The sequence below is a fragment of the Phalangium opilio genome, unplaced genomic scaffold (genome assembly GCF_054372755.1).
Source record: "Phalangium opilio isolate 3A_F unplaced genomic scaffold, DU_Popi_V2 ptg000032l_1, whole genome shotgun sequence".
Classification (NCBI taxonomy): domain Eukaryota; kingdom Metazoa; phylum Arthropoda; class Arachnida; order Opiliones; family Phalangiidae; genus Phalangium; species Phalangium opilio.
Window position 1 is genome coordinate 7,215,697 of NW_028324159.1, and position 26,411 is coordinate 7,242,107.

The window sequence follows — 26,411 nt, forward strand, 5'->3', positions numbered from 1 at the left end:
TTGGCTCGCTGGTTGGACCGTCAACCACTGCCCTTGGCCTTTTCATTGGCTACGTCTACCGATGACGTTCCATGCCTTGGCTCAGTGATTGGTGCAAATTCCGCGCAGACTCAGATATAAACTATCAAATTTATACACCAAATTCAAAATGTTTTTTCATAAACTGACAAATGAGTTACCGGTTAAACACCGGTTTTACTGGTTGCTTCGGTAACGCTATGTGCTGAACGCACTTACAGCAGACGACATTTCAACACTTTCTATCAACCTCCCGACGTTGATCAACGTGTCGAGTAAAGTGGTGAGTGTAATTTATGAAGGATTAATTAATTTATGAAGTATTCAACTAAACTCTTTAATTTCCCCCTTAAAAATCCGATTTAAATAAAAACACACCATTTAATTTATTTCTTTTATTATTTATTACTTATTCAGATTGTGTGGCAACTGTCGATCGCAGTATAAAGGTCACTGCAGTAAAAAGGTGAGAGGGCTGATCGCCCGTGGTAACTGAATGGTTAAAGCCTAATTTGAGCACTTAGCATGACCAAAATCGCAAGAGCAACTCCGTGATTCGTTCATGCTCTTGTGGCATTAACAATTTCGCACTTATTATATTCTCATGGAATGGTGTGTTGATGAGCGAGATACACCCATACCCTTTAATCAATATTTATCCTTTCCTCTCTCAGACGAGGTATATCTTCCAACTGCTGACGAAAAAGCTTATCCAGAGACTGAGTGTCAAGCCATTTGCGTCTCGCAACTAACACAGGACGTCGCGGAAGCGCTTTACAACTGCAAATCGACATAACTTATAAAACATAACCAGTAACCATATTTACACTGAACAGTTACTTGAAAAGTAAGCATTTCAGTATGCAGCAATTGGTATAATCACCCCTTTGTTTCTCATAATATGAATATGGTAAATCTGAAATAGGTCTAATGAATGACAATAGAATAGTTAAGTTATATTTAAAATAGGTATGTGGTCATGAAGACTTCGGAGGATGTAAATTGCAATCATGCAACAGAAAAAAGCAATGAACTCTTGACAGTCAGAAATATGTAAAATTTAATACTAGTGGAAAATAAATTGCCGAATTTTTGGGTTTGAGAGCGTATCGGGACTGATTGGGTGCTGGCATGCTGGTTATAAATAATGTCATCTTGAGTACAGGCTAGACATCATCAACATAATTCTAATGTGAACAGATTAAAAACATGCCATTAACGGTTTTAAAGCATTAAAGGCGGTAACAGACTTTGTCTTCTTTTTTAAACCCCTCCCCGGCTCCACTTAGCTCTATGAGGATGACGAGCACTATCCACACAGGCTCACAACCCCTTTTAATAACAGTCAATGATAACAAAAATCCAACTAACGCTTATTAAATGAAGCGTCTACTAAATTACAATATAAGTTAACAGTAAACTAACACGTATGCGAGAAATAAATCATAAAATACACGCAAATAAATTAAACGCGAAAAAATAACTATTTATAATGAGAGAATCAAAAAAAGTACGTGTCAAATTGGATATTAAAGAAACTTTGGTGAAAATGAATTAATAGAATATCTACAATGAGTACTATAAAATCACAAAGGAGAATACAATAATCAGAGAGAGTTCATGCCGTCATGAAGAAAGTGCATGCCAAATTGAGCATTGAAAATAATCGAAATACAGGGAGACGTTATTCAAACAACCTATCATGGCATTTAGAAAATTATCTACAGTAAAGTAGAACAGAGCTGTGCTAATTAATTAGTTAGCTAATTGAATTTCTAATTAATTAGCAAAATTTACTAATTGAAAATGGTAATTGTATTTTAATTACCTTAGTGCTAATTGAGAAGTAATTCTAATTAATTAGTATGAATCGGAAAGGTAATTATCTAATTAAAATTTAATTAGATTTAGGATTAACTAATTAGCTAATTGAATTTTCAATTAATCTTTTACGCCAATTTGTTGTAAAAAATCGAGGAATTAACTCTTGATTCATCTATTTGAATATGAAAAAGCCTTATTATATCGATGAGGAAACCTTAGTGCTACTCAAAATTTTTCAGCTCCTCAAACATGAGAGAATACTAGTACTAGTAGAAAATTTCCTAGTTCGCAACTGCCCCATTTCGAAATTTCGACTGTTTTACCTACTCGAATTAATAGCAGTGCGCATGTATTTACTACTCAGGGGTCCATTATAGGAACTGTGGGAAGAAAATGAAGAAATGAGACAAATTTTAACATGACGGAAGGCTCGAGGCTTGTCTCATTTTTCGAGAATAATTCATGGCTTCCGTACCCGTTTTTCAATGACATTAAAACGTTAAATTTTGCATTACCAAAGTACTAAATCCATGGGCACTTTTAAACTTTTATGTTTACTTATGGTCTCTTTTTTACCTTAATTAGACAAGTAATTAATTAGAAATTAGTAATTCTAATTAATTAGTTTGATAAATAAATGCCTAATTTCTAATTGAATTGAATTAGTTTCTATGTCTAATTGCTAATTGGCTAATTAATTAGTTCATAAATATTTCCCTAATTGCTAATTCTAATTCAATTAGTTGTCAGCTAATTAGCACAGCTCTGATTAGTAGAACATGCTTCGCTTGAGCATGTCTTCAAAAATCAAAACTAGTCATTATTTTCAGGATGCAATGTTTCACTTCGGTCATGATGTTGGCTTGAATACTCTCGGTTTCCAGTCAAAACCTTTAATTTTCAAACCTTAGCTTTTCGTATTCGTTCCTAGACCTTTCATTTTCAGTCATTATTTGCCAAACAGACGCAAACATGAGTAGGGCCTCCAAACATGCATTAGCGGAAGCTATGAGCGTTTCTTTGCTTTTCTTACTAGGCAGCGACTAAGCTATAAGAAAGTTTAGCCCATTTATAAATGAAACAATAAAGGAAGGCCATGCATGCTGAAACAATAACAAGGAATGATGGAAAAAAGAACAATGAAATGTTGAAGTGAAGAATAAAATTAAAAGGACACCGCAGTAACTCTTAATGGTTAACTGACTTTGCAGCAACCCTCTATCTCAAAAAAATGTCCAAATGAAATTTTCAGAAGGTGGACTATTATACCCTACATTGAATAGAAACCATTCTTATGACCATTTCTGTGTTCTTCAGTGGCAAGTGGATGAGCACCATGTTCATGGAAAGCAGAAGGCTCTTTGAGGAATCTTCAGCAAAAACTGGAGGAAGGCTATTCAAGAAGCTTGCACCCACCTGCAACAAAAAATAATGTTAATAACATGGTTAATACATTACGAGAACTTACCAAGTTTGCAATACGCAGAGCTTCACGTTCTTCTATAACAAGTGGAATATTGTTGAGGAATGCCTTTCATTGTCAACTCGGGAAAGGGTTCTCTTTTGGCGGTGGACATCATTTACCTGCTTTGTAATATGTTATCACATCTTTGTCCTCTCTTACCTAAGTCACTAATGACCAACAAGGGTACAACCTTCAACTCATAGAGGGAATGCGGCGCCGTTTTAAGTTTTTTTAAACATGTTTCATTACTATGTACAATTCAATACAATAACTACAAATAAATCTTACCAATGTTAGAACATATAAATATACAAAAGTTGAAGATAAATTACACAGGAATGAAACAATTACTGTTTCACCATTACCAATAAAACTACTGACACAAAAATCTGTGTGCCCTTCACATTATGCCTTCATTACGCTGAGGTAGTTGTGGTTCGATGTTATCAAATCAACAACATGGAAACAGGGAAAGATTTGACGTTTAATACTTAATTCGACAATTACAATTGGTTTTTAATTTTTTATACAAATATGTCAAGCACATTATTTACGTGAAAATATATAACTTACTCAACGTTAAACGATGTTACCTTAACAAGCGGCTGTCTCAAATACGTTGACGTCATTTAAAATTAAAAAAGAGCAGACGGCACAAAATTACTATTCAGTTCATATGATAGGTGGCGTTAATAGCTTAAATGTTTCGGGTGAAAGGTTGCAGCACTGACCTTTGGCGACAAATTTACACTGTACACTGACCTTACACCGAAATTTGGTTCAACTTGAAACTCAAACTGAACTGAATTCAAAGGCTTATTTTTGCCGGTTGAACCTCCAATCACTGAGCCAAGGCAAGTAACGTCATCGGTAGACGTAGCCAATTAAAAGGCCAAGGGCAATGGTTGACGGTCCAATCAGAGAGCCAAGGGCAGAAGGAGGAGCTTAACTTTTCTGCAGAATACGGCCGCTGCAAGTATTGTGGAAGAATATTTCCTTTTTACGTTTTTTCTAAAACTTCAAAACAACGCTCCCGAGTGGGCTCGAACCACCAACCTTTCGGTTAACAGCCGAACGCGCTAGCCATTGCGCCACGGAAGCTTAGACAAAGAATTATCGTCAAGTATTGTGGAAAAATATTTCCTTTTAACGTTACTTTTCAGACTTCAAAACAACGCTCCCGGGTGGGCTCGAACCACCAACCCTTCGGTTATCAGCCGAACGCGCTAACCATTGCGCCACGGAAACATAGGCAAGAATGGTCTTCAAGTATTGTGGAAAAATATTTCCTTTTAACGTTACTTTTAAGACTTCAAAACAACGCTCCCGGGTTGGCCTGAACCACCAACTTTTCGGTTAACAGCCGAACGCGCTAACCATTGCGCCACGGAAACATAGGCAAAGAATTATCGTCAAGTATTGTGGAAAAATATTTCCTTTTACGTTACTTCTAAGACTTCAAAACAACGCACATGGGTGGGCTCGACCCCCAACCTTTCGGTGAACAGCCGAACGCGCTAGCCATTGCGCCACGGAAGCTTAGGCAAAGGATCATCTTCTAGTATTGTGGAAAAATATTTCCTTTTAACGTTACTTTTAAGACTTCAAAACAACACTCCCGGGTGGGCTCGAACCACCAACTCTTCGGTTATCAGCCGAACGCGCTAACCACCGCGCCACGGAAGCTTAGGCAAATAATTATCATCAAGTATTGTGGAAAAATATTTCCTTTTTACGTTACTTCCAAGACTTCAAAACAACGCTCCCGGGTGGTCTCGAACCACCAACTTTTCGTTTAACAGCCGAACGCGCTAACCATTGCGCCACGGGAACATAGGCAAAGAATTATCGTCAAGTATTGTGGAAAAATATTTCCTTTTACGTTACTTCTAAGACTTCAAAACAACGCACATGGGTGGGCTCGAACCCCCAACCTTTCGGTGAACACCCGAACGCGCTAGCCATTGCGCCACGGAAGCTTAGGCAAAGGATCATCTTCAAGTATTGTGGAAAAATATTTCCTTTTAACGTTACTTTTAAGACTTCAAAACAACGCTCCCGGGTGGGCTCGAACCACCAACCCTTCGGTTATCAGCCGAACGCGCTAACAATTGTGCCACGGAAACATAGGCAAGAATGGTCTTCAAGTATTGTGGAAAAATATTTCCTTTTAACGTTACTTTTAAGACTTCAAAACAACGCTCCCGGGTTGGCCTGAACCACCATCCTTTCGGTTAACAGCCGAACACGCTAACCATTGCGCCACGGAAGCTTAGGCAAAGAATGATCGTCAAGTACTGTGGAAAAATATTTCCTTTTTACCTTACTTCTAAAACTTCAAAACAACGCTCCCGCGTGGGCTCGAACCACCAACTTTTCGGTTATCAGCCGAACGCGCTAACCACCGCGCCACGGAAGCTTAGACAAATAATTATCATCAAGTATTGTGGAAAAATATTTCCTTTTTACGTTACTTCCAAGACTTCAAAACAACGCTCCCGGGTGGTCTCGAACCACCAACCTTTCGGTTAACAGCCGAACGCGCTAACCATTGCGCCACGGAAGCTTAGGCAAAGAATGATCTTCAAGTATTGTAAAAAAATATTTCCTTTTTACGTTACTTCTAAGACTTCAAAACAACGCACCCGGGTGGGCTCGAACCACCAACCTTTCGGTTAACAGCCGAACGCGCTAGCCATTGCGCCACGGAAGCTTAGTCAAAGAATGATCGTCAAGTATTGTGGAAAAATATTTCCTTTTTACGTTACTTCCAAGACTTCAAAACAACGCTCCCGTGTGGGCTCGAACCACCAACCTTTCGGTTAACAGCCGAACGCGCTAACCTTTGCGCCAAGGAATCTTACGCAAAGCATGACCTGCAAGTATTGTGGAAGAATATTTCCTTTTTACGTTTTTTCTAAAACTTCAAAATAACGCTGCCGAGTGGGCTCGAACCACCAACCTTTCGAATAACAGCCGAACGCGCTAGCCATTGCGCCACGGAAGCTTAGACAAAGAATGATCGTCAAGTATTGTGGAAAAATATTTCCTTTTTACGTTACTTCCAAGACTTCAAAACAACGCTCCCGTGTGCGCTCGAACCACCAACCTTTCGGTTAACAGCCGAACGCGCTAACCGTGCGCCACGGAAGCTTAAGAAAGAATGGTCTTCAAGTATTGTGAAAAAATATTTCCTTTTAACGTTACTTTTAAGACTTCAAAACAACGCTCCCGGGTAGGCTCGAACCACCAACCCTTCGGTTATCAGCCGAACGCGCTAACCATTGCGCCACGGAAACATAGGCAAAGAATTATCGTCAAGTATTGTGGAAAAATATTTCCTTTTACGTTACTTCTAAGACTTCAAAACAACGCACATGGGTGGGCTCGAACCCCCAACCTTTCGGTTAACAGCCGAACGCGCTAGCCATTGCGCCACGGAAGCTTAGGCAAAGGATCATCTTCAAGTATTGTGGAAAAATATTTCTTTTTTACCTTACTTCTAAGACTACAAAACAACGCTCCCGGTTGGGCTCGAACAACCAACCTTTCGGTTATCAGCCGAACGCGCTAACCACCGCGCCACGGAAGCTTAGGCAAAGAATTATCGTCAAGTATTGTGGAAAAATATTTCATTTTTACGTTACTTCTAAGACTTCAAAACAACGCTCCCGGGTGGGCTCGAACCACCAACCTTACGGTTAACAGCCGAACGCGCTAACGTTTGCGCCACGGAAGCTTAAGCAGAGAATGATCTTTAAGTATTGTGGAAAAATATTTCCTTTTTACGTTACTTCTAAAACTTCAAAACAACGCTCCCGGTTGGGCTCGAACCACCAACCTTTCGGTTAACAGCCGAACGCGCTAACCATTGCGCCTTGGAAGCTTAGCAAAAAATGATCGTCAAGTATTTTGAAAGAATATGACGTTTTTACGTTTTTTCTAAGACTTCGAAACAAAGCTCCAAGGTGGGCTCGAACCACCAACCTTACGGTTAACAGCCGAACGCGCTAACGTTTGCGCCACGGAAGCTTAAGCAGAGAATGATCTTTAAGTATTGTGGAAAAATATTTCCTTTTTACGTTACTTCTAAAACTTCAAAACAACGCTCCCGGGTTGGCCTGAACTACCATCCTTTCGGTTAACAGCCGAACACGCTAACCATTGCGCCACGGAAGTTTAGGCAAAGAATGATCGTCAAGTACTATGGAAAAATATTTCCTTTTTACGTTACTTCTAAGACTTCAAAACAACGCTCCCGCGTGGGCTCGAACCACCAACCTTTCGGTTATCAGCCGAACGCGCTAACCACCGCGCCACGGAAGCTTAGGCAAAGAATTATCATCAAGTATTGTGGAAAAATATTTCCTTTTTACGTTACTTCTAAAACAACGCTCCCGGTTGGGCTCGAACCACCAACTTTCGGTTAACAGCCGAACGCGCTAACCATTGCGCCACGGAAGCTTAGGTAAAGAACGATCTTCAAGTATTGTGAAAAAATATTTCCTTTTAACGTTACTTCTAAGACTTCAAAACAACGCTCCCGGGTCGGCTCGAAGCACCAACCTTACGGTTAACAGCCTAATGCGCTTACCATTGCGCCTTGGAAGCTTAGCAAAAAATGATCGTCAAGTATTTTGAAAGAATATGACGTTTCACGTTTTTTCTAAGACTTCGAAACAAAGCTCCAAGGTGGGCTCGAACCACCAACTTTACGGTTAACAGCCGAACGCGCAGACGTTTGCACCACGGAAGCTTAGGCAGAGAATGATCTTTAAGTATTGTGGAAAAATATTTCCTTTTTACGTTAAATATAAAACTTCAAAACAACGCTCCCGGTTGGGCTCGAACCACCAACCTTTCGGATAACAGCCGAACGCGCTAACCATTGCGCCACGGAAGCTTAAGCAAGAATGGTCTTCAAGTATTGTGGAAAAGTATTTCCTTTTAACGTTACTTTTCAGACTTCAAAACAACGCTCCCGGGTTGGCCTGAGCCACCATCCTTTCGGTTAACAGCCGAACACGCTAACCATTGCGCCACGGAAGCTTAGGCAAAGAATGATCGTCAAGTACTGTGGAAAAATATTTCCTTTTTACGTTACTTCTAAGACTTCAAAACAACGCTCCCGCGTGGGCTCGAACCACCAACCTTTCGGTTATCAGCCGAACGCGCTAACCACCGCGCCACGGAAGCTTAGGCAAAGAATTATCATCAAGTATTGTGGAAAAATATTTCCTTTTTACGTTACTTCTAAAACTTCAAAACAACGCTCCCGGGTGGGCTCGAACCACCAACCTTTCGGTTAACAGCCGAACGCGCTAACCATTGCGCCACGGAAGCTTAGGCAAAGAACGATCTTCAAGTATTGTGAAAAAATATTTCCTTTTTACGTTACTTCTAAGACTTCAAAACAACGCTCCCGGGTGGGCTCGAAGCACCAACCTTACGGTTAACAGCCTAATGCGCTTACCATTGCGCCTTGGAAGATTAGCAAAAAATGATCGTCAAGTGTTTTGAAAGAATATGACGTTTTTACGTTTTTTCTAAGACTTCAAAACAACGGTCCCGGGTGGGCTCGAACCACCAACCTTTCAGTTAACAGCCGAACGCGCTAACCATTGCAACACGGAAGCTTAGGCGAAGAACGATCGTCAAGTATTTCCAGAAAATATTTCGTTTTTACATTTTTCTAAGACTTCGAAACAAAACTCCTGGGTGGGCTCGAACCAACAACCTTTCGGTTAACAACCGAATACGCTAACCATTGCGCCACGGAAGCATAGGCAAAAAACGATCATGAAGTATTGAGGAATAATATTTCCTTTTACGTTACTTCTAAGACTTCAAAACAACGCATCCGGGTGGGCTCGAACCACCAACCTTTCGGTTAACAGCCGAACGCGCTAACCATTGCGCCACGGAAGCTTAAGCAACAATGGTCTGCAAGTATTGTGGAAAAATATTTCCTTTTAACGTTACTTTTAAGACTTCAAAACAACGCTCCCGGGTGGCGTTGAACCACCAACCTTTCGGTTAACAGCCGAACGCGCTAACCATTGCGCCACGGAAGCTTAGGCAAAGAATGATCTTCAGGTATTGTGGAAAAATATTTCCTTTTTACGTTACTTCTAAGACTTCAAAACAACGCTCTCGGGTGGGCTCGAGCCAACAACCTTTCGGTTAGCAGCCGAACGCGCTCACCAATGCGCCACGGAAGCTAAGGCAAAGAACGATCGTAAAGTATTTCCAAAAAATATTTCGTTTTTACGTTAATTCTAAGACTTCAAAACAACGTTCCCGGGTGGCGTCGAACCACCAACCTTGCGGTTCACAGCCGAACGCGCTAACCATTGCGCCACGGAAGCTTAGGCAAAGAATGATCTTCAAGTATTATGGAAAAATATTTCCTTTTTACGTTACTTCTAAGACTTCAAAACAACATTCCCGGGTGGGCTCGAAACCCCAACCTTTCGATTAACAGCCAAACGCGCTAACCATTGCGCCACGGAAGCTTAGCAAAAAATGATCGTCAAGTATTTCGGAAAAATATTTCCTTTTTACGATACGATACAAAGATTTTCTTAGTTTGTCAACATGACTGTTAACGTTACATAACACCAAAGCTAATTTGTGGCTACACACACTGAAAGTAAATGCGCACCATAAAAATCATGAAAACACTAAGCTACAATCCGATTATTATCAGACCAAAGAGGGTAGGTAAAATGCCTTGCCAAAGCCGCTAGCTTCTACTCCTCCTCTTTCTACCCTCTTTGGTGCAAGGTACCAAGGCTTAACAAAAATTGTATGATAATATATTTATAGAGATAGATAACAACTTTTAAATTAAAATTAGAAACTAACTTGTCTCTTAAAATTCTCGCGTGATCAACTGGTTTCACGCCAATTAAATAGCTAGTCCCGTCAGAATCAGGATGAGCTATCTGTATTAATTCCTCCATGTTTTTTTCGCCAACCTGAGAACTACGCGTTTTACGTCACGTTATCCAAAACCCGACTTTGAAGACCGCGCTGGCTCAGCCTTGAGCACCGTGACGTCAATATTCAAAAACAAACTCCCGTTCTGTAGGACACTGCTAAGAGCGATAAGCTCTGCTGAACGCGGCCCAGATTTCTACCATGATTATTTAATCTAAGCCTAATTATTAATAAGTGTATTTAACTTTCGGCTCACACTGAACCGTTAATGTTTCTGCATTACAGAAACGAAAACCAAACCCAGGCGTTTACTTTTTGGTTCACTAGGCCTAATGACAAATAAAAGCTCATTTGACCACCATAGTAGCGTTCTTCTTGTAATCACTTTAGAAAGGATTATGCTATAAACAGATGTAGTATAGCTTAAGTAATATATAAACATCCATTTCAAATAATAATATAAAAAATATTCTTGGGATATCAAAATGAAACAGAGCTTTATAGCTACAAAGCCACCAAAGGCATCGAAATTACGAAAAATATTTCCAAATATTAATTTTACATTATGAGAAAACCAAATATTAAGGTTTTGTAGGATTTCTTTCCACAAAACATAAGGCGAACTGCTAACGCGGTGCACTAGTGTAACAACGGACGGACACACACGGACAAAAACATAGACTGCTTTTTAACTCTTTCCGTATTAATTTTGAATTGAGAAACAACTTTATCTTAAATATTAAAATAAATATAATTAATATTTAAAATTTTCTTTTTTAATTGTTCGCCTTATTGAGCGTTACATCGTGTGGATAAAGAACAATTAAACATTCTTGAGAGACTTGACTAATATTGGCGTTTGAAATGAAGCATACGCCGGTTGCATCGCCTTACTCAAATAGGTAGTATATAACGGTTTCGAATCACTGCTATGGATAAGAAAAGCGCAATTGCGTGAACCTTTGGTGGAAGCCACACCATTGGGAGGTCGGACGTTTCTCGTAACCCTGGCCGATCGCCGCGTATGTCTTAACCTTAAGGATGATGATGGAGTAGAAGCCAGGTGTGCAGACTGGTGTCCATGTGGGATGGACTAAAAGAAAGACCAGAAGATGGTGGTGTAGAAGCCAGGTGTACAGACTGGTGTCCATGTGGGATGGACAATGACAAGAAGATGCTGGTGTTAGAAGCCAGTAAGTACGGACTGGTGTCTATGTGGGATAGACGAAAACAACGGCCAGAAGATGGTGGTGTTAAAGCCAATGAATACAGATTGGTGTTCATGTGGAATGGACAATTGACTAGTTAGATGAAATAATAGTGACTAGTTGAATTGTGGATAGCCTCAAGTTTTGAATTTTCCGAAAACTGTGAATGCGGTCCGGAAATAGCGAACACATTTGCTTCGATTCGGAAACTGCAAACCCGGTCCCCTGGGGTGTAAGTCAATAACAACAGACAGACACACAAACACACACACACAGATACGTCGAAATTAGAACCTCTCCGTGACATACGTCACTCGGAGAGGTAACAACGCTCCCGGGTTGGCCTGAACCACCATCCTTTCGGTTAACAGCCGAACACGCTAACCATTGCGCCACGGAAGCTTAGGCAAAGAATGATCTTCAAGTATTCTGGAAAAATATTTAGTTTTTACGTTACTTCTAAGACTTCAAAACTACGCTCCCGGGTGGGCTCGAACCACCAACCTTTCGGTTAACAGCCGAACGCGCTAACCATTGCGCCAAGGAAGCTCAAGCAAGAATGGTCTTCAAGTATTGTGGAAAAATATTTCATTTTAACGTTACTTTTAAGACTTCAAAACAACGCTCCCGGGTTGGCCTGAACCACCATCCTTTCGGTTAACAGCCGAACACGCTAACCATTGCGCCACGGAAGCTTAGGCAAAGAATGATCGTCAAGTACTGTGGAAAAATATTTCCTTTTTACCTTACTTCTAAAACTTCAAAACAACGCTCCCGCGTGGGCTCAAACCACCAACCTTTCGATTATCAGCCGAACGCGCTAACCACCGCGCCACGGAAGCTTAGGCAAAGAATTATCATCAAGTATTGTGGAAAAATATTTCCTTTTTACGTTACTTCCAAGACTTCAAAACAACGCTCCCGGGTGAGCTCAACCACCAACCTTTCGGTAACAGCCGAACGCGCTAACCATTGCGCCACGGAAGCTTAGGCAAAGAATGATCTTCAAGTTTTATGAAAATATATTTCCTTTTTACGTTACTTCTAAGACTTCAAAACAACGCTCCCGGGTGGGCTCGAAGCACCAACCTTACGGTTAACAGCCTAATGCGCTTACCATTGCGCCACGGAAGCTTAGACAAAGAATGATCTTCAAGTATTGTGAAAAAATATTTCATTTAACGTTACTTCTAAGATTTCAAAACAACGCTCCCGGGTGGGCTCGAAGCACCAACCTTACGGTTAACAGCCTAATGCGCTTACCATTGCGCCTTGGAAGCTAAGCAAAAAATAATCGTCATGTATTTTGAAAGAATATGACGTTTTTACGTTTTTTCTAAGACTTCGAAACAAAGCTCCAAGGTGGGCTCGAACCACCAACCTAACGGTTAACAGCCGAACGCGCTAACCATTGCGCCACGGAAGCTTAGGCAAAGAATGATCTTCAAGTATTGTGGAAAAATATTTCCTTTTTACGTTACTTCCAGACTTCAAAACAACGCTCCCGGGTGTGCTCGAACCACCAACCTTTCGGTTAACAGCCGAACGCGCTAACCATTGCGCTACGGAAGCTTAGGCAAAGAATGATCTTCAAGTATTGTAAAAAAATATTTCCTTTTTACGTTTCTTCTAAGACTTCAAAACAACGCACCCGGGTGGGCTCGAACCACCAACCTTTCGGTTAACAGCCGAACGCGCTAGCCATTGCGCCACGGAAGCTTAGTCAAAGAATGATCGTCAAGTATTGTGGAAAAATATTTCCTTTTTACGTTACTTCTAAGACTTCAAAACAACGTTCCCGGGTGGGCTCGAACCATCAACCTTTCGGTTATCAGCCGAACGCGCTAACCCTTGCGCCACGGAATCTTAAGAAAGAATGGTCTTCAAGTATTGTGGAAAAATATTTCCTTTTAACGTTACTTTTAAGACTTCAAAACAACGCTCCCGGGTGGGCTCGAACCACCATCCTTTCGGTTAAAAGCCGAACACGCTAACCATTGCGCCACGGAAGCTTAGGCAAAAAAAGATCGTCAAGTATTGTGGAAAAATATTTCCTTTTTACGTTACTTCTAAGACTTCAAAACAACGCTCCCGGGTGGGCTCGAACCACCAACCTTTCGGTTATCAGCCGAACGCACTAACCCTTGCGCCAAGGAATCTTACGCAAAGAATGACCTGCAAGTATTGTGGAAGAATATTTCCTTTTTACGTTTTTTCTAAAACTTCAAAACAACGCTCCCGAGTGGGCTCGAACCACCAACCTTTCGGTTAACAGCCGAACGCGCTAGCCATTGCGCCACGGAAGCTTAGACAAAGAGTGATCGTCAAGTATTGTGGAAAAATATTTCCTTTTTACGTTACTTCCAAGACTTCAAAACAACGCTCCCGTGTGGGTTCAAACCACCAACCTTTCGGTTAACAGCCGAACGCGCTAACCATTGCGCCACGGAAGCTTAAGAAAGAATGGCCTTCAAGTATTGTGGAAAAATATTTCCTTTTTACGTTTCTTCTAAGACTTCAAAACAACGCACCCGGGTGGGCTCGAACCACCAACCTTTCGATTAACAGCCGAACGCGCTAGCCATTGCGCCACGGAAGCTTAGGCAAAAAAAGATCGTCAAGTATTGTGGAAAAATATTTCCTATTTACGTTACTTCTAAGACTTCAAAACAACGCTCCCGGGTGGGCTCGAACCACCAACCTTTCGGTTATCAGCCGAACGCACTAACCCTTGCGCCAAGGAATCTTACGCAAAGAATGACCTGCAAGTATTGTGGAAGAATATTTCCTTTTTACGTTTTTTCTAAAACTTCAAAACAACGCTCCCGAGTGGGCTCGAACCACCAACCTTTCGGTTAACAGCCGAACGCGCTAACGATTGCGCCACGGAAGCTTAAGAAAGAATGGTCTTCAAGTATTGTGGAAAAATATTTCCTTTTAACGTTACTTTTAAGACTTCAAAACAACGCTCCCGGGTGGGCTCGAACCACCAACCCTTCGGTTATCAGCCGAACGCGCTAACCATTGCGCCACGGAAACATAGGCAAAGAATTATCGTCAAGTATTGTGGAAAAATATTTCCTTTTACGTTACTTCTAAGACTTCAAAACAACGCACATGGGTGGGCTCGAACCCCCAACCTTTCGGTTAACAGCCGAACGCGCTAGCCATTGCGCCAAGGAAGCTTAGGCAAAGGATCATCTTCAAGTATTGTGGAAAAATATTTCCTTTTAACGTTACTTTTAAGACTTCAAAACAACGCTCCCGGGTGGGCTCGAACCACCAACCCTTCGGTTATCAGCCGAACGCGCTAACCATTGCGCCACGGAAACATAGGCAAGAATGGTCTTCAAGTATTGTGGAAAAATATTTCCTTTTAACGTTACTTTTAAGACTTCAAAACAACGCTCCCGGGTTGGCCTGAACCACCATCCTTTCGGTTAACAGCCGAACACGCTAACCATTGCGCCACGGAAGCTTAGGCAAAGAATGATCGTCAAGTACTGTGGAAAAATATTTCCTTTTTACCTTACTTCTAAAACTTCAAAACAACGCTCCCGCGTGGGCTCGAACCACCAACCTTTCGGTTATCAGCCGAACGCGCTAACCACCGCGCCACGGAAGCTTAGGCAAATAATTATCATCAAGTATTGTGGAAAAATATTTCCTTTTTACGTTACTTCCAAGACTTCAAAACAACGCTCCCGGGTGGTCTCGAACCACCAACCTTTCGGTTAACAGCCGAACGCGCTAACCATTGCGCCACGGAAAGATAGGCAAAGAATTATCGTCAAGTATTGTGGAAAAATATTTCCTTTTACGTTACTTCTAAGACTTCAAAACAACGCACATGGGTGGGCTCGAACCCCCAACCTTTCGGTGAAAAGCCGAACGCGCTAGCCATTGCGCCACGGAAGCTTAGGCAAAGGATCATCTTCAAGTATTGTGGAAAAATATTTCCTTTTAACGTTACTTTTAAGACTTCAAAACAACGCTCCCGGGTGGGCTCGAACCACCAACCCTTCGGTTATCAGCCGAACGCGCTAACCATTGCGCCACGGAAGCTTAGGCCAAGAATGATCTTCAAGTATTGTAGAAAAATATTTCCTTTTTACGTTACTTCCAAGACTTCAAAACAACGCTCCCGTGTGGGCTCGAACCACCAACCTTTCGGTTAACAGCCGAACGCGCTAACCCTTGCGCCAAGGAATCTTACGCAAAGAATGACCTGCAAGTATTGTGGAAGAATATTTCCTTTTTACGTTTTTTCTAAAACTTCAAAATAACGCTGCCGAGTGGGCTCGAACCACCAACCTTTCGGTTAACAGCCGAACGCGCTAGCCATTGCGCCACGGAAGCAAAGACAAAGAATGATCGTCAAGTATTGTGGAAAAATATTTCGTTTTTACGTTACTTCCAAGACTTCAAAACAACGCTCCCGTGTGCGCTCGAACCACCAACCTTTCGGTTAACAGCCGAACGCGCTAACCGTTGCGCCACGGAAGCTTAAGAAAGAATGGTCTTCAAGTATTGTGGAAAAATATTTCCTTTTAACGTTACTTTTAAGACTACAAAACAACGCTCCCGGTTGGGCTCGAACCACCAACCTTTCGGTTATCAGCCGAAAGCGCTAACCACCGCGCCACGGAAGCTTAGGCAAAGCATTATCGTCAAGTATTGTGGAAAAATATTTCATTTTTACGTTACTTCCAAGACTTCAAAACAACGCTCCCGGGTGGGCTCGAACCATCAACCTTTCGGTTATCAGCCGAACGCGCTAACCTTTGCGCCACGGAATCTTAAGAAAGAATGGTCTTCAAGTATTGTGGAAAAATATTTCCTTTTAACGTTACTTTAAAACTTCAAAACAACGCTCCCGGGTTGGCCTGAACCACCATCCTTTCGGTTAACAGCCGAACGCGATAGCCATTGCGCCACGGAAGCTTAGACAAAGAATGATCGTCAAGTATTGTGGAAAAATATTTCCTTTTTACGTTACTTCTAAGACTTCAAAACAACGCTCCCGGTGGGGCTCGAACAACCAACCTTTCGGTTATCAGCCGAACGCGCTAACCACCGCGCCACGGAAGCTTACGCAAAGAATTATCGTCAAGTATTGTGGAAAAATATTTCATTTTTACGTTACTTCTAAGACTTCAAAACAACGCTCCCGGGTGGGCTCGAACCACCAACCTTTCGGTTATCAGCCGAACGCGCTAACCTTTGCGCCACGGAATCTTAAGAAAGAATGGTCTTCAAGTATTGTGGAAAAATATTTCCTTTGAACGTTACTTTTAAAACTTCAAAACAACGCTCCCGGGTTGGTCTGAACCACCATCCTTTCGGTTAACAGCCGAACGCGCTAGCCATTGCGCCACGGAAGCTTAGACAAAGAATGATCGTCAAGTATTGTGGAAAAATATTTCCTTTTTACGTTACTTCTAAGACTTCAAAACAACGCTCCCGGTGGGGCTCGAACAACCAACCTTTCGGTTATCAGCCGAACGCGCTAACCACCGCGCCACGGAAGCTTAGGCAAAGAAATATCGTCAAGTATTGTGGAAAAATATTTCATTTTTACGTTACTTCTAAGACTTCAAAACAACGCTCCCGGGTGGGCTCGAACCACCAACCTTTCGGTTATCAGCCGAACGCGCTAACCTTTGCGCCACGGAATCTTAAGAAAGAATGGTCTTCAAGTATTGTGGAAAAATATTTCCTTTTAACGTTACTTTTAAAACTTCAAAACAACGCTCCCGGGTTGGCCTGAACCACCATCCTTTCGGTTAACAGCCGAACGCGCTAGCCATTGCGCCACGGAAGCTTAGACAAAGAATGATCGTCAAGTATTGTGGAAAAATATTTCCTTTTTACGTTACTTCTAAAGCTTTGTCCACATTGAACTCTCGTTCGCGTGTTCGCGCCTTCGTCTATTCGCATCTTCGCAACAGATCACAAAAAACATTTGCACTTCTGTTCTGATACACGCAAAAATTTTGCTTTTCCAATTCTGAGCACCAATAAAGTTTGAGCAATAATTGCGCCATCTGCCCTTTTCTATCGACGTTGTCCAAAGAGAAAAACGAAACTAATCGCTACAGCCTTCCTTTCGTCTGTGATTGGTGTTGTTTTCCCGAAGTCGCGAAATTCTTGGCCTTGTCGCAAGAAATTTGTATCTTTGCGAGGTGAGGACGCAAAGTAGCGATAACCCAATGTGGACAGTAGAGCGATCTTGCAAACAAGCAAAGCGAAGATGCGAACTCGCAAAATGTGTCAGTCTGAACAGGCCATAAGACTTCAAAACAAAGCTCCCGGTTGGGCTCGAACAACCAACCTTTCGGTTATCAGCCGAACGCGCTAACCACCGCGCCACGGAAGCTTAGGCAAAGCATTATCGTCAAGTATTGTGGAAAAATATTTCATTTTTACGTTACTTCCAAGACTTCAAAACAACGCTCCCGGGTGGGCTCGAACCATCAACCTTTCGGTTATCAGCCGAACGCGCTAACCTTTGCGCCACGGAATCTTAAGAAAGAAGGGTCTTCAAGTATTGTGGAAAAATATTTCCTTTTAACGTTACTTTAAAACTTCAAAACAACGCTCCCGGGTTGGCCTGAACCACCATCCTTTCGGTTAACAGCCGAACGCGCTAGCCATTGCGCCACGGAAGCTTAGACAAAGAATGATCGTCAAGTATTGTGGAAAAATATTTCCTTTTTACGTTACTTCTAAGACTTCAAAACAACGCTCCCGGTGGGGCTCGAACAACCAACCTTTCGGTTATCAGCCGAACGCGCTAACCACCGCGCCACGGAAGCTTAGGCAAAGAATTATCGTCAAGTATTGTGGAAAAATATTTCATTTTTACGTTACTTCTAAGACTTCAAAACAACGCTCCCGGGTGGGCTCGAACCACCAACCTTTCGGTTATCAGCCGAACGCGCTAACCTTTGCGCCACGGAATCTTAAGAAAGAATGGTCTTCAAGTATTGTGGAAAAATATTTCCTTTGAACGTTACTTTTAAAACTTCAAAACAACGCTCCCGGGTTGGTCTGAACCACCATCCTTTCGGTTAACAGCCGAACGCGCTAGCCATTGCGCCACGGAAGCTTAGACAAAGAATGATCGTCAAGTATTGTGGAAAAATATTTCCTTTTTACGTTACTTCTAAGACTTCAAAACAACGCTCCCGGTGGGGCTCGAACAACCAACCTTTCGGTTATCAGCCGAACGCGCTAACCACCGCGCCACGGAAGCTTAGGCAAAGAATTATCGTCAAGTATTGTGGAAAAATATTTCATTTTTACGTTACTTCTAAGACTTCAAAACAACGCTCCCGGGTGGGCTCGAACCACCAACCTTTCGGTTATCAGCCGAACGCGCTAACCTTTGCGCCACGGAATCTTAAGAAAGAATGGTCTTCAAGTATTGTGGAAAAATATTTCCTTTTAACGTTACTTTTAAAACTTCAAAACAACGCTCCCGGGTTGGCCTGAACCACCATCCTTTCGGTTAACAGCCGAACGCGCTAGCCCTTGCGCCACGGAAGCTTAGACAAAGAATGATCGTCAAGTATTGTGGAAAAATATTTCCTTTTTACGTTACTTCTAAAGCTTTGTCCACATTGAACTCTCGTTCGCGTGTTCGCGCCTTCGTCTATTCGCATCTTCGCAACAGATCACAAAAAACATTTGCACTTCTGTTCTGATACACGCAAAAATTTTGCTTTTCCAATTCTGAGCACCAATAAAGTTTGAGCAATAATTGCGCCATCTGCCCTTTTCTATCGACGTTGTCCAAAGAGAAAAACGAAACTAATCGCTACAGCCTTCCTTTCGTCTGTGATTGGTGTTGTTTTCGCGAAGTCGCGAAAATCTTGGCCTTGTCGCAAGAAATTTGTATCTTTGCGAGGTGAGGACGCAAAGTAGCGATAACCCAATGTGGACAGTAGAGCGATCTTGCAAACAAGCAAAGCGAAGATGCGAACTCGCAAAATGTGTCAGTCTGAACAGGCCATAAGACTTCAAAACAAAGCTCCCGGTTGGGCTCGAACAACCAACCTTTCGGTTATCAGCCGAACGCGCTAACCACCGCGCCACGGAAGCTTAGGCAAAGAATTATCGTCAAGTATTGTGGAAAAATATTTCATTTTTACGTTACTTCTAAGACTTCAAAACAACGCTCCCGGGTGGGCTCGAACCACCAACCTTTCGGTTATCAGCCGAACGCGCTAACCTTTGCGCCACGGAATCTTAAGAAAGAATGGTCTTCAAGTATTGTGGAAAAATATTTCCTTTTAACGTTACTTTTAAAACTTCAAAACAACGCTCCCGGGTTGGCCTGAACCACCAACCCTTCGGTTATCAGCCGAACGCGCTAACCATTGCGCCACGGAAACATAGGCAAGAATGGTCTTCAAGTATTGTGGAAAAATATTTCCTTTTAACGTTACTTTTAAGACTTCAAAACAACGCTCCCGGGTTGGCCTGAACCACCATCCTTTCGGTTAACAGCCGAACACGCTAACCATTGCGCCACGGAAGCTTAGGCAAAGAATGATCGTCAAGTACTGTGGAAAAATATTTCCTTTTTACCTTACTTCTAAAACTCCAAAACAACGCTCCCGCGTGGGCTCGAACCACCAACCTTTCGGTTATCAGCCGAACGCGCTAACCACCGCGCCACGGAAGCTTAGGCAAATAATTATCATCAAGTATTGTGGAAAAATATTTCCTTTTTACGTTACTTCCAAGACTTCAAAACAACGCACATGGGTGGGCTCGAACCCCCAACCTTTCGGTGAACAGCCGAACGCGCTAGCCATTGCGCCACGGAAGCTTAGGCAAAGGATCATCTTCAAGTATTGTGGAAAAATATTTCCTTTTAACGTTACTTTTAAGACTTCAAAACAACGCTCCCGGGTGGGCTCGAACCACCAACCCTTCGGTTATCAGCCAAACGCGCTAACCATTGCGCCACGGAAACATAGGCAAGAATGATCGTCAAGTACTGTGGAAAAATATTTCCTTTTTACCTTACTTCTAAAACTTCAAAACAACGCTCCCGCGTGGGCTCGAACCACCAACCTTTCGGTTATCAGCCGAACGCGCTAACCACCGCGCCACGGAAGCTTAGCCAAATACTTATCATCAAGTATTGTGGAAAAATATTTCCTTTTTACGTTACTTCTAAGACTTCAAAACAACGCACCCGGGTGGGCTCGAACCACCAACATTTCGGTTATCAGCCGAACGCGCTAGCCATTGCGCCACGGAAGCTTAGTCAAAAAATGATCGTCAAGTATTGTGGAAAAATATTTCCTTTTTACGTTACTTCCAAGACTTCAAAACAACGCTCCCGTGTGGGCTCGAACCACCACCCTTTCGGTTAACAGCCGAACAAGCTAACCTTTGCGCCAAGGAATCTTACGCAAAGAATGACCTGCAAGTATTGTGGAAGAATATTTCCTTTTTACGTTTTTTCTAAAACTTCAAAATAACGCTGCCGAGTGGGCTCGAACCACCAACCTTTCGGTTAACAGCCGAACGCGCTAGCCATTGCGCCACGGAAGCTTAAGAAAGAATGGTCTTCAAGTATTGTGGAAAAATATTTCCTTTTAACGTTACTTTTAAAACTTCAAAACAACGCTCCCGGGTTGGCCTGAACCACCAACCCTTCGGTTATCAGCCGAACGCGCTAACCATTGCGCCACGGAAACATAGGCAAGAATGGTCTTCAAGTATTGTGGAAAAATATTTCCTTTTAACGTTACTTTTAAGACTTCAAAACAACGCTCCCGGGTTGGCCTGAACCACCATCCTTTCGGTTAACAGCCGAACACGCTAACCATTGCGCCACGGAAGCTTAGGCAAAGAATGATCGTCAAGTACTGTGGAAAAATATTTCCTTTTTACCTTACTTCTAAAACTCCAAAACAACGCTCCCGCGTGGGCTCGAACCACCAACCTTTCGGTTATCAGCCGAACGCGCTAACCACCGCGCCACGGAAGCTTAGGCAAATAATTATCATCAAGTATTGTGGAAAAATATTTCCTTTTTACGTTACTTCCAAGACTTCAAAACAACGCACATGGGTGGGCTCGAACCCCCAACCTTTCGGTGAACAGCCGAACGCGCTAGCCATTGCGCCACGGAAGCTTAGGCAAAGGATCATCTTCAAGTATTGTGGAAAAATATTTCCTTTTAACGTTACTTTTAAGACTTCAAAACAACGCTCCCGGGTGGGCTCGAACCACCAACCCTTCGGTTATCAGCCAAACGCGCTAACCATTGCGCCACGGAAACATAGGCAAGAATGATCGTCAAGTACTGTGGAAAAATATTTCCTTTTTACCTTACTTCTAAAACTTCAAAACAACGCTCCCGCGTGGGCTCGAACCACCAACCTTTCGGTTATCAGCCGAACGCGCTAACCACCGCGCCACGGAAGCTTAGCCAAATACTTATCATCAAGTATTGTGGAAAAATATTTCCTTTTTACGTTACTTCTAAGACTTCAAAACAACGCACCCGGGTGGGCTCGAACCACCAACATTTCGGTTATCAGCCGAACGCGCTAGCCATTGCGCCACGGAAGCTTAGTCAAAAAATGATCGTCAAGTATTGTGGAAAAATATTTCCTTTTTACGTTACTTCCAAGACTTCAAAACAACGCTCCCGTGTGGGCTCGAACCACCACCCTTTCGGTTAACAGCCGAACAAGCTAACCTTTGCGCCAAGGAATCTTACGCAAAGAATGACCTGCAAGTATTGTGGAAGAATATTTCCTTTTTACGTTTTTTCTAAAACTTCAAAATAACGCTGCCGAGTGGGCTCGAACCACCAACCTTTCGGTTAACAGCCGAACGCGCTAGCCATTGCGCCACGGAAGCTTAGGCAAAGGATCATCTTCAAGTATTGTGGAAAAATATTTCTTTTTACGTTACTTCTAAGACTACAAAACAACGCTCCCGGTTGGGCTCGAACCACCAACCTTTCGGTTATCAGCCGAACGCGCTAACCACCGCGCCACGGAAGCTTAGGCAAAGAATTATCGTCAAGTATTGTGGAAAAATATTTCATTTTTACGTTACTTCCAAGACTTCAAAACAACGCTCCCGGGTGGGCTCGAACCATCAACCTTTCGGTTATCAGCCGAACGCGCTAACCTTTGCGCCACGGAATCTTAAGAAAGAATGGTCTTCAAGTATTGTGGAAAAATATTTCCTTTTAACGTTACTTTTAAAACTTCAAAACAACGCTCCCGGGTTGGCCTGAACCACCATCCTTTCGGTTAACAGCCGAACGCGCTAGCCATTGCGCCACGGAAGCTTAGACTAAGAATGATCGTCAAGTATTGTGGAAAAATATTTCCTTTTTACGTTACTTCTAAGACTTCAAAACAACGCTCCCGGTTGGGCTCGAACAACCAACCTTTCGGTTATCAGCCGAACGCGCTAACCACCGCGCCACGGAAGCTTAGGCAAAGAATTATCGTCAAGTATTGTGGAAAAATATTTCATTTTTACGTTACTTCTAAGACTTCAAAACAACGCTCCCGGGTGGGCTCGAACCACCAACCTTTCGGTTATCAGCCGAACGCGCTAACCTTTGCGCCACGGAATCTTAAGAAAGAATGGTCTTCAAGTATTGTGGAAAAATATTTCCTTTTAACGTTACTTTTAAAACTTCAAAACAACGCTCCCGGGTTGGCCTGAACCACCATCCTTTCGGTTAACAGCCGAACGCGCTAGCCATTGCGCCACGGAAGCTTAGACAAAGAATGATCGTCAAGTATTGTGGAAAAATATTTCCTTTTTACGTTACTTCTAAGACTTCAAAACAACGCTCCCGGTGGGGCTCGAACAACCAACCTTTCGGTTATCAGCCGAACGCGCTAACCACCGCGCCACGGAAGCTTAGGCAAAGAATTATCGTCAAGTATTGTGGAAAAATATTTCATTTTTACGTTACTTCTAAGACTTCAAAACAACGCTCCCGGGTGGGCTCGAACCACCAACCTTTCGGTTATCAGCCGAACGCGCTAACCTTTGCGCCACGGAATCTTAAGAAAGAATGGTCTTCAAGTATTGTGGAAAAATATTTCCTTTTAACGTTACTTTTAAAACTTCAAAACAACGCTCCCGGGTTGGCCTGAACTACCATCCTTTCGGTTAACAGCCGAACGCGCTAGCCATTGCGCCACGGAAGCTTAGACAAAGAATGATCGTCAAGTATTGTGGAAAAATATTTCCTTTTTACGTTACTTCTAAGACTTCAAAACAAAGCTCCCGGTTGGGCTCGAACAACCAACCTTTCGGTTATCAGCCGAACGCGCTAACCACCGCGCCACGGAAGCTTAGGCAAAGAATTATCGTCAAGTATTGTGGAAAAATATTTCATTTTTACGTTACTTCTAAGACTTCAGAACAACGCTCCCGGGTGGGCTCGAACCACCAACCTTTCGGTTATCAGCCGAACGCGCTAACCTTTGCGCCACGGAATCTTAAGAAAGAATGGTCTTCAAGTATTGTGGAAAAATATTTCCTTTTAACGTTACTTTTAAAACTTCAAAACAACGCTCCCGGGTTGGCCTGAACCACCAACCCTTCGGTTATCAGCCGAACGCGCTAACCATTGCGCCACGGAAACATAGGCAAGAATGGTCTTCAAGTATTGTGGAAAAATATTTCCTTTTAACGTTACTTTTAAGACTTCAAAACAACGCTCCCGGGTTGGCCTGAACCACCATCCTTTCGGTTAACAGCCGAACACGCTAACCATTGCGCCACGGAAGCTTAGGCAAAGAATGATCGTCAAGTACTGTGGAAAAATATTTCCTTTTTACCTTACTTCTAAAACTTCAAAACAACGCTCCCGCGTGGGCTCGAACCACCAACCTTTCGGTTATCAGCCGAACGCGCTAACCACCGCGCCACGGAAGCTTAGGCAAATAATTATCATCAAGTATTGTGGAAAAATATTTCCTTTTTACGTTACTTCCAAGACTTCAAAACAACGCACATGGGTGGGCTCGAACTCCCAACCTTTCGGTGAACAGCCGAACGCGCTAGCCATTGCGCCACGGAAGCTTAGGCAAAGGATCATCTTCAAGTATTGTGGAAAAATGTTTCCTTTTAACGTTACTTTTAAGACTTCAAAACAACGCTCCCGGGTGGGCTCGAACCACCAACCCTTCGGTTATCAGCCAAACGCGCTAACCATTGCGCCACGGAAACATAGGCAAGAATGATCGTCAAGTACTGTGGAAAAATATTTCCTTTTTACCTTACTTCTAAAACTTCAAAACAACGCTCCCGCGTGGGCTCGAACCACCAACCTTTCGGTTATCAGCCGAACGCGCTAGCCATTGCGCCACGGAAGCTTAGTCAAAGAATGATCGTCAAGTATTGTGGAAAAATATTTCCTTTTTACGTTACTTCCAAGACTTCAAAACAACGCTCCCGTGTGGGCTCGAACCACCACCCTTTCGGTTAACAGCCGAACAAGCTAACCTTTGCGCCAAGGAATCTTACGCAAAGAATGACCTGCAAGTATTGTGGAAGAATATTTCCTTTTTACGTTTTTTCTAAAACTTCAAAATAACGCTGCCGAGTGGGCTCGAACCACCAACCTTTCGGTTAACAGCCGAACGCGCTAGCCATTGCGCCACGGAAGCTTAGGCAAAGGATCATCTTCAAGTATTGTGGAAAAATATTTCTTTTTACGTTACTTCTAAGACTACAAAACAACGCTCCCGGTTGGGCTCGAACCACCAACCTTTCGGTTATCAGCCGAACGCGCTAACCACCGCGCCACGGAAGCTTAGGCAAAGAATTATCGTCAAGTATTGTGGAAAAATATTTCATTTTTACGTTACTTCCAAGACTTCAAAACAACGCTCCCGGGTGGGCTCGAACCATCAACCTTTCGGTTATCAGCCGAACGCGCTAACCTTTGCGCCACGGAATCTTAAGAAAGAATGGTCTTCAAGTATTGTGGAAAAATATTTCCTTTTAACGTTACTTTTAAAACTTCAAAACAACGCTCCCGGGTTGGCCTGAACCACCATCCTTTCGGTTAACAGCCGAACGCGCTAGCCATTGCGCCACGGAAGCTTAGACAAAGAATGATCGTCAAGTATTGTGGAAAAATATTTCCTTTTTACGTTACTTCTAAGACTTCAAAACAACGCTCCCGGTTGGGCTCGAACAACCAACCTTTCGGTTATCAGCCGAACGCGCTAACCACCGCGCCACGGAAGCTTAGGCAAAGAATTATCGTCAAGTATTGTGGAAAAATATTTCATTTTTACGTTACTTCTAAGACTTCAAAACAACGCTCCCGGGTGGGCTCGAACCACCAACCTTTCGGTTATCAGCCGAACGCGCTAACCTTTGCGCCACGGAATCTTAAGAAAGAATGGTCTTCAAGTATTGTGGAAAAATATTTCCTTTTAACGTTACTTTTAAAACTTCAAAACAACGCTCCCGGGTTGGCCTGAACCACCATCCTTTCGGTTAACAGCCGAACGCGCTAGCCATTGCGCCACGGAAGCTTAGACAAAGAATGATCGTCAAGTATTGTGGAAAAATATTTCCTTTTTACGTTACTTCTAAGACTTCAAAACAACGCTCCCGGTTGGGCTCGAACAACCAACCTTTCGGTTATCAGCCGAACGCGCTAACCACCGCGCCACGGAAGCTTAGGCAAAGAATTATCGTCAAGTATTGTGGAAAAATATTTCATTTTTACGTTACTTCTAAGACTTCAAAACAACGCTCCCGGGTGGGCTCGAACCACCAACCTTTCGGTTATCAGCCGAACGCGCTAACCTTTGCGCCACGGAATCTTAAGAAAGAATGGTCTTCAAGTATTGTGGAAAAATATTTCCTTTTAACGTTACTTTTAAAACTTCAAAACAACGCTCCCGGGTTGGCCTGAACCACCATCC

At 42.8% G+C, this 26,411-nt stretch overlaps 2 long non-coding RNA genes and 58 other non-coding genes across 60 annotated transcripts; 1 reads left to right on the plus strand and 59 right to left on the minus strand.

The window, feature by feature from the left end:
• Positions 1-115: 115 nt before the first annotated feature.
• LOC149685612 (uncharacterized) lies at positions 116-3,710 on the plus strand. The gene is made up of 4 exons (XR_016384015.1): positions 116-301; positions 436-865; positions 2,879-3,097; positions 3,160-3,710. It is a non-coding gene; the product is annotated as an uncharacterized LOC149685612 (long non-coding RNA).
• LOC149685613 (uncharacterized) lies at positions 399-3,246 on the minus strand. Its single transcript, XR_016384014.1, has 3 exons — positions 3,117-3,246; positions 859-934; positions 399-798 (listed from the first exon to the last, which is right to left on the minus strand). It is a non-coding gene; the product is annotated as an uncharacterized LOC149685613 (long non-coding RNA).
• A 772-nt stretch (positions 3,711-4,482) lies between the features above and the next one.
• TRNAI-GAU (transfer RNA isoleucine (anticodon GAU)) lies at positions 4,483-4,555 on the minus strand. Its single transcript has one exon. It is a non-coding gene; the product is annotated as a tRNA-Ile (tRNA).
• Positions 4,556-4,920: 365 nt separating this feature from the next.
• Positions 4,921-4,993, minus strand: TRNAI-GAU (transfer RNA isoleucine (anticodon GAU)). The gene has a single exon. It is a non-coding gene; the product is annotated as a tRNA-Ile (tRNA).
• Positions 4,994-5,360: 367 nt separating this feature from the next.
• On the minus strand, positions 5,361-5,433 carry TRNAI-GAU (transfer RNA isoleucine (anticodon GAU)). Its single transcript has one exon. It is a non-coding gene; the product is annotated as a tRNA-Ile (tRNA).
• Positions 5,434-5,653: 220 nt separating this feature from the next.
• On the minus strand, positions 5,654-5,726 carry TRNAI-GAU (transfer RNA isoleucine (anticodon GAU)). Its single transcript has one exon. It is a non-coding gene; the product is annotated as a tRNA-Ile (tRNA).
• An 807-nt stretch (positions 5,727-6,533) lies between these two features.
• Positions 6,534-6,606, minus strand: TRNAI-GAU (transfer RNA isoleucine (anticodon GAU)). The gene has a single exon. It is a non-coding gene; the product is annotated as a tRNA-Ile (tRNA).
• A 220-nt stretch (positions 6,607-6,826) lies between these two features.
• TRNAI-GAU (transfer RNA isoleucine (anticodon GAU)) lies at positions 6,827-6,899 on the minus strand. The gene has a single exon. It is a non-coding gene; the product is annotated as a tRNA-Ile (tRNA).
• Positions 6,900-7,560: 661 nt separating this feature from the next.
• TRNAI-GAU (transfer RNA isoleucine (anticodon GAU)) lies at positions 7,561-7,633 on the minus strand. The gene has a single exon. It is a non-coding gene; the product is annotated as a tRNA-Ile (tRNA).
• Positions 7,634-8,430: 797 nt separating this feature from the next.
• Positions 8,431-8,503, minus strand: TRNAI-GAU (transfer RNA isoleucine (anticodon GAU)). Its single transcript has one exon. It is a non-coding gene; the product is annotated as a tRNA-Ile (tRNA).
• A 1,099-nt stretch (positions 8,504-9,602) lies between these two features.
• TRNAH-GUG (transfer RNA histidin (anticodon GUG)) lies at positions 9,603-9,675 on the minus strand. Its single transcript has one exon. It is a non-coding gene; the product is annotated as a tRNA-His (tRNA).
• A 2,551-nt stretch (positions 9,676-12,226) lies between these two features.
• TRNAI-GAU (transfer RNA isoleucine (anticodon GAU)) lies at positions 12,227-12,299 on the minus strand. The gene has a single exon. It is a non-coding gene; the product is annotated as a tRNA-Ile (tRNA).
• Positions 12,300-13,250: 951 nt separating this feature from the next.
• TRNAI-GAU (transfer RNA isoleucine (anticodon GAU)) lies at positions 13,251-13,323 on the minus strand. Its single transcript has one exon. It is a non-coding gene; the product is annotated as a tRNA-Ile (tRNA).
• A 73-nt stretch (positions 13,324-13,396) lies between these two features.
• On the minus strand, positions 13,397-13,469 carry TRNAK-UUU (transfer RNA lysine (anticodon UUU)). Its single transcript has one exon. It is a non-coding gene; the product is annotated as a tRNA-Lys (tRNA).
• Positions 13,470-14,423: 954 nt separating this feature from the next.
• TRNAI-GAU (transfer RNA isoleucine (anticodon GAU)) lies at positions 14,424-14,496 on the minus strand. Its single transcript has one exon. It is a non-coding gene; the product is annotated as a tRNA-Ile (tRNA).
• A 220-nt stretch (positions 14,497-14,716) lies between these two features.
• Positions 14,717-14,789, minus strand: TRNAI-GAU (transfer RNA isoleucine (anticodon GAU)). The gene has a single exon. It is a non-coding gene; the product is annotated as a tRNA-Ile (tRNA).
• Positions 14,790-15,009: 220 nt separating this feature from the next.
• On the minus strand, positions 15,010-15,082 carry TRNAI-GAU (transfer RNA isoleucine (anticodon GAU)). The gene has a single exon. It is a non-coding gene; the product is annotated as a tRNA-Ile (tRNA).
• Positions 15,083-15,449: 367 nt separating this feature from the next.
• On the minus strand, positions 15,450-15,522 carry TRNAI-GAU (transfer RNA isoleucine (anticodon GAU)). Its single transcript has one exon. It is a non-coding gene; the product is annotated as a tRNA-Ile (tRNA).
• Positions 15,523-16,036: 514 nt separating this feature from the next.
• On the minus strand, positions 16,037-16,109 carry TRNAI-GAU (transfer RNA isoleucine (anticodon GAU)). The gene has a single exon. It is a non-coding gene; the product is annotated as a tRNA-Ile (tRNA).
• Positions 16,110-16,183: 74 nt separating this feature from the next.
• TRNAI-GAU (transfer RNA isoleucine (anticodon GAU)) lies at positions 16,184-16,256 on the minus strand. The gene has a single exon. It is a non-coding gene; the product is annotated as a tRNA-Ile (tRNA).
• A 219-nt stretch (positions 16,257-16,475) lies between these two features.
• TRNAI-GAU (transfer RNA isoleucine (anticodon GAU)) lies at positions 16,476-16,548 on the minus strand. Its single transcript has one exon. It is a non-coding gene; the product is annotated as a tRNA-Ile (tRNA).
• Positions 16,549-16,622: 74 nt separating this feature from the next.
• On the minus strand, positions 16,623-16,695 carry TRNAI-GAU (transfer RNA isoleucine (anticodon GAU)). The gene has a single exon. It is a non-coding gene; the product is annotated as a tRNA-Ile (tRNA).
• A 220-nt stretch (positions 16,696-16,915) lies between these two features.
• On the minus strand, positions 16,916-16,988 carry TRNAI-GAU (transfer RNA isoleucine (anticodon GAU)). The gene has a single exon. It is a non-coding gene; the product is annotated as a tRNA-Ile (tRNA).
• Positions 16,989-17,062: 74 nt separating this feature from the next.
• On the minus strand, positions 17,063-17,135 carry TRNAI-GAU (transfer RNA isoleucine (anticodon GAU)). Its single transcript has one exon. It is a non-coding gene; the product is annotated as a tRNA-Ile (tRNA).
• A 628-nt stretch (positions 17,136-17,763) lies between these two features.
• On the minus strand, positions 17,764-17,836 carry TRNAI-GAU (transfer RNA isoleucine (anticodon GAU)). Its single transcript has one exon. It is a non-coding gene; the product is annotated as a tRNA-Ile (tRNA).
• A 74-nt stretch (positions 17,837-17,910) lies between these two features.
• On the minus strand, positions 17,911-17,983 carry TRNAI-GAU (transfer RNA isoleucine (anticodon GAU)). Its single transcript has one exon. It is a non-coding gene; the product is annotated as a tRNA-Ile (tRNA).
• A 219-nt stretch (positions 17,984-18,202) lies between these two features.
• On the minus strand, positions 18,203-18,275 carry TRNAI-GAU (transfer RNA isoleucine (anticodon GAU)). The gene has a single exon. It is a non-coding gene; the product is annotated as a tRNA-Ile (tRNA).
• A 74-nt stretch (positions 18,276-18,349) lies between these two features.
• Positions 18,350-18,422, minus strand: TRNAI-GAU (transfer RNA isoleucine (anticodon GAU)). Its single transcript has one exon. It is a non-coding gene; the product is annotated as a tRNA-Ile (tRNA).
• A 220-nt stretch (positions 18,423-18,642) lies between these two features.
• On the minus strand, positions 18,643-18,715 carry TRNAI-GAU (transfer RNA isoleucine (anticodon GAU)). Its single transcript has one exon. It is a non-coding gene; the product is annotated as a tRNA-Ile (tRNA).
• Positions 18,716-18,789: 74 nt separating this feature from the next.
• On the minus strand, positions 18,790-18,862 carry TRNAI-GAU (transfer RNA isoleucine (anticodon GAU)). Its single transcript has one exon. It is a non-coding gene; the product is annotated as a tRNA-Ile (tRNA).
• A 628-nt stretch (positions 18,863-19,490) lies between these two features.
• TRNAI-GAU (transfer RNA isoleucine (anticodon GAU)) lies at positions 19,491-19,563 on the minus strand. The gene has a single exon. It is a non-coding gene; the product is annotated as a tRNA-Ile (tRNA).
• Positions 19,564-19,637: 74 nt separating this feature from the next.
• Positions 19,638-19,710, minus strand: TRNAI-GAU (transfer RNA isoleucine (anticodon GAU)). The gene has a single exon. It is a non-coding gene; the product is annotated as a tRNA-Ile (tRNA).
• Positions 19,711-19,783: 73 nt separating this feature from the next.
• Positions 19,784-19,856, minus strand: TRNAI-GAU (transfer RNA isoleucine (anticodon GAU)). The gene has a single exon. It is a non-coding gene; the product is annotated as a tRNA-Ile (tRNA).
• A 220-nt stretch (positions 19,857-20,076) lies between these two features.
• Positions 20,077-20,149, minus strand: TRNAI-GAU (transfer RNA isoleucine (anticodon GAU)). Its single transcript has one exon. It is a non-coding gene; the product is annotated as a tRNA-Ile (tRNA).
• A 221-nt stretch (positions 20,150-20,370) lies between these two features.
• On the minus strand, positions 20,371-20,443 carry TRNAI-GAU (transfer RNA isoleucine (anticodon GAU)). The gene has a single exon. It is a non-coding gene; the product is annotated as a tRNA-Ile (tRNA).
• A 73-nt stretch (positions 20,444-20,516) lies between these two features.
• Positions 20,517-20,589, minus strand: TRNAI-GAU (transfer RNA isoleucine (anticodon GAU)). The gene has a single exon. It is a non-coding gene; the product is annotated as a tRNA-Ile (tRNA).
• Positions 20,590-20,663: 74 nt separating this feature from the next.
• On the minus strand, positions 20,664-20,736 carry TRNAI-GAU (transfer RNA isoleucine (anticodon GAU)). Its single transcript has one exon. It is a non-coding gene; the product is annotated as a tRNA-Ile (tRNA).
• A 367-nt stretch (positions 20,737-21,103) lies between these two features.
• Positions 21,104-21,176, minus strand: TRNAI-GAU (transfer RNA isoleucine (anticodon GAU)). The gene has a single exon. It is a non-coding gene; the product is annotated as a tRNA-Ile (tRNA).
• Positions 21,177-21,396: 220 nt separating this feature from the next.
• TRNAI-GAU (transfer RNA isoleucine (anticodon GAU)) lies at positions 21,397-21,469 on the minus strand. The gene has a single exon. It is a non-coding gene; the product is annotated as a tRNA-Ile (tRNA).
• Positions 21,470-21,690: 221 nt separating this feature from the next.
• Positions 21,691-21,763, minus strand: TRNAI-GAU (transfer RNA isoleucine (anticodon GAU)). The gene has a single exon. It is a non-coding gene; the product is annotated as a tRNA-Ile (tRNA).
• Positions 21,764-21,836: 73 nt separating this feature from the next.
• TRNAI-GAU (transfer RNA isoleucine (anticodon GAU)) lies at positions 21,837-21,909 on the minus strand. Its single transcript has one exon. It is a non-coding gene; the product is annotated as a tRNA-Ile (tRNA).
• A 74-nt stretch (positions 21,910-21,983) lies between these two features.
• TRNAI-GAU (transfer RNA isoleucine (anticodon GAU)) lies at positions 21,984-22,056 on the minus strand. The gene has a single exon. It is a non-coding gene; the product is annotated as a tRNA-Ile (tRNA).
• Positions 22,057-22,423: 367 nt separating this feature from the next.
• TRNAI-GAU (transfer RNA isoleucine (anticodon GAU)) lies at positions 22,424-22,496 on the minus strand. Its single transcript has one exon. It is a non-coding gene; the product is annotated as a tRNA-Ile (tRNA).
• Positions 22,497-22,570: 74 nt separating this feature from the next.
• On the minus strand, positions 22,571-22,643 carry TRNAI-GAU (transfer RNA isoleucine (anticodon GAU)). Its single transcript has one exon. It is a non-coding gene; the product is annotated as a tRNA-Ile (tRNA).
• Positions 22,644-22,863: 220 nt separating this feature from the next.
• TRNAI-GAU (transfer RNA isoleucine (anticodon GAU)) lies at positions 22,864-22,936 on the minus strand. Its single transcript has one exon. It is a non-coding gene; the product is annotated as a tRNA-Ile (tRNA).
• Positions 22,937-23,010: 74 nt separating this feature from the next.
• On the minus strand, positions 23,011-23,083 carry TRNAI-GAU (transfer RNA isoleucine (anticodon GAU)). Its single transcript has one exon. It is a non-coding gene; the product is annotated as a tRNA-Ile (tRNA).
• A 220-nt stretch (positions 23,084-23,303) lies between these two features.
• On the minus strand, positions 23,304-23,376 carry TRNAI-GAU (transfer RNA isoleucine (anticodon GAU)). The gene has a single exon. It is a non-coding gene; the product is annotated as a tRNA-Ile (tRNA).
• Positions 23,377-23,450: 74 nt separating this feature from the next.
• On the minus strand, positions 23,451-23,523 carry TRNAI-GAU (transfer RNA isoleucine (anticodon GAU)). The gene has a single exon. It is a non-coding gene; the product is annotated as a tRNA-Ile (tRNA).
• A 220-nt stretch (positions 23,524-23,743) lies between these two features.
• Positions 23,744-23,816, minus strand: TRNAI-GAU (transfer RNA isoleucine (anticodon GAU)). Its single transcript has one exon. It is a non-coding gene; the product is annotated as a tRNA-Ile (tRNA).
• Positions 23,817-23,890: 74 nt separating this feature from the next.
• On the minus strand, positions 23,891-23,963 carry TRNAI-GAU (transfer RNA isoleucine (anticodon GAU)). Its single transcript has one exon. It is a non-coding gene; the product is annotated as a tRNA-Ile (tRNA).
• A 73-nt stretch (positions 23,964-24,036) lies between these two features.
• Positions 24,037-24,109, minus strand: TRNAI-GAU (transfer RNA isoleucine (anticodon GAU)). Its single transcript has one exon. It is a non-coding gene; the product is annotated as a tRNA-Ile (tRNA).
• A 220-nt stretch (positions 24,110-24,329) lies between these two features.
• TRNAI-GAU (transfer RNA isoleucine (anticodon GAU)) lies at positions 24,330-24,402 on the minus strand. Its single transcript has one exon. It is a non-coding gene; the product is annotated as a tRNA-Ile (tRNA).
• A 221-nt stretch (positions 24,403-24,623) lies between these two features.
• TRNAI-GAU (transfer RNA isoleucine (anticodon GAU)) lies at positions 24,624-24,696 on the minus strand. Its single transcript has one exon. It is a non-coding gene; the product is annotated as a tRNA-Ile (tRNA).
• Positions 24,697-24,769: 73 nt separating this feature from the next.
• Positions 24,770-24,842, minus strand: TRNAI-GAU (transfer RNA isoleucine (anticodon GAU)). The gene has a single exon. It is a non-coding gene; the product is annotated as a tRNA-Ile (tRNA).
• Positions 24,843-25,209: 367 nt separating this feature from the next.
• Positions 25,210-25,282, minus strand: TRNAI-GAU (transfer RNA isoleucine (anticodon GAU)). The gene has a single exon. It is a non-coding gene; the product is annotated as a tRNA-Ile (tRNA).
• A 74-nt stretch (positions 25,283-25,356) lies between these two features.
• TRNAI-GAU (transfer RNA isoleucine (anticodon GAU)) lies at positions 25,357-25,429 on the minus strand. Its single transcript has one exon. It is a non-coding gene; the product is annotated as a tRNA-Ile (tRNA).
• A 220-nt stretch (positions 25,430-25,649) lies between these two features.
• Positions 25,650-25,722, minus strand: TRNAI-GAU (transfer RNA isoleucine (anticodon GAU)). The gene has a single exon. It is a non-coding gene; the product is annotated as a tRNA-Ile (tRNA).
• Positions 25,723-25,796: 74 nt separating this feature from the next.
• TRNAI-GAU (transfer RNA isoleucine (anticodon GAU)) lies at positions 25,797-25,869 on the minus strand. The gene has a single exon. It is a non-coding gene; the product is annotated as a tRNA-Ile (tRNA).
• Positions 25,870-26,089: 220 nt separating this feature from the next.
• Positions 26,090-26,162, minus strand: TRNAI-GAU (transfer RNA isoleucine (anticodon GAU)). Its single transcript has one exon. It is a non-coding gene; the product is annotated as a tRNA-Ile (tRNA).
• A 74-nt stretch (positions 26,163-26,236) lies between these two features.
• On the minus strand, positions 26,237-26,309 carry TRNAI-GAU (transfer RNA isoleucine (anticodon GAU)). The gene has a single exon. It is a non-coding gene; the product is annotated as a tRNA-Ile (tRNA).
• Between the last annotated feature and the right edge of the window lie 102 nt (positions 26,310-26,411).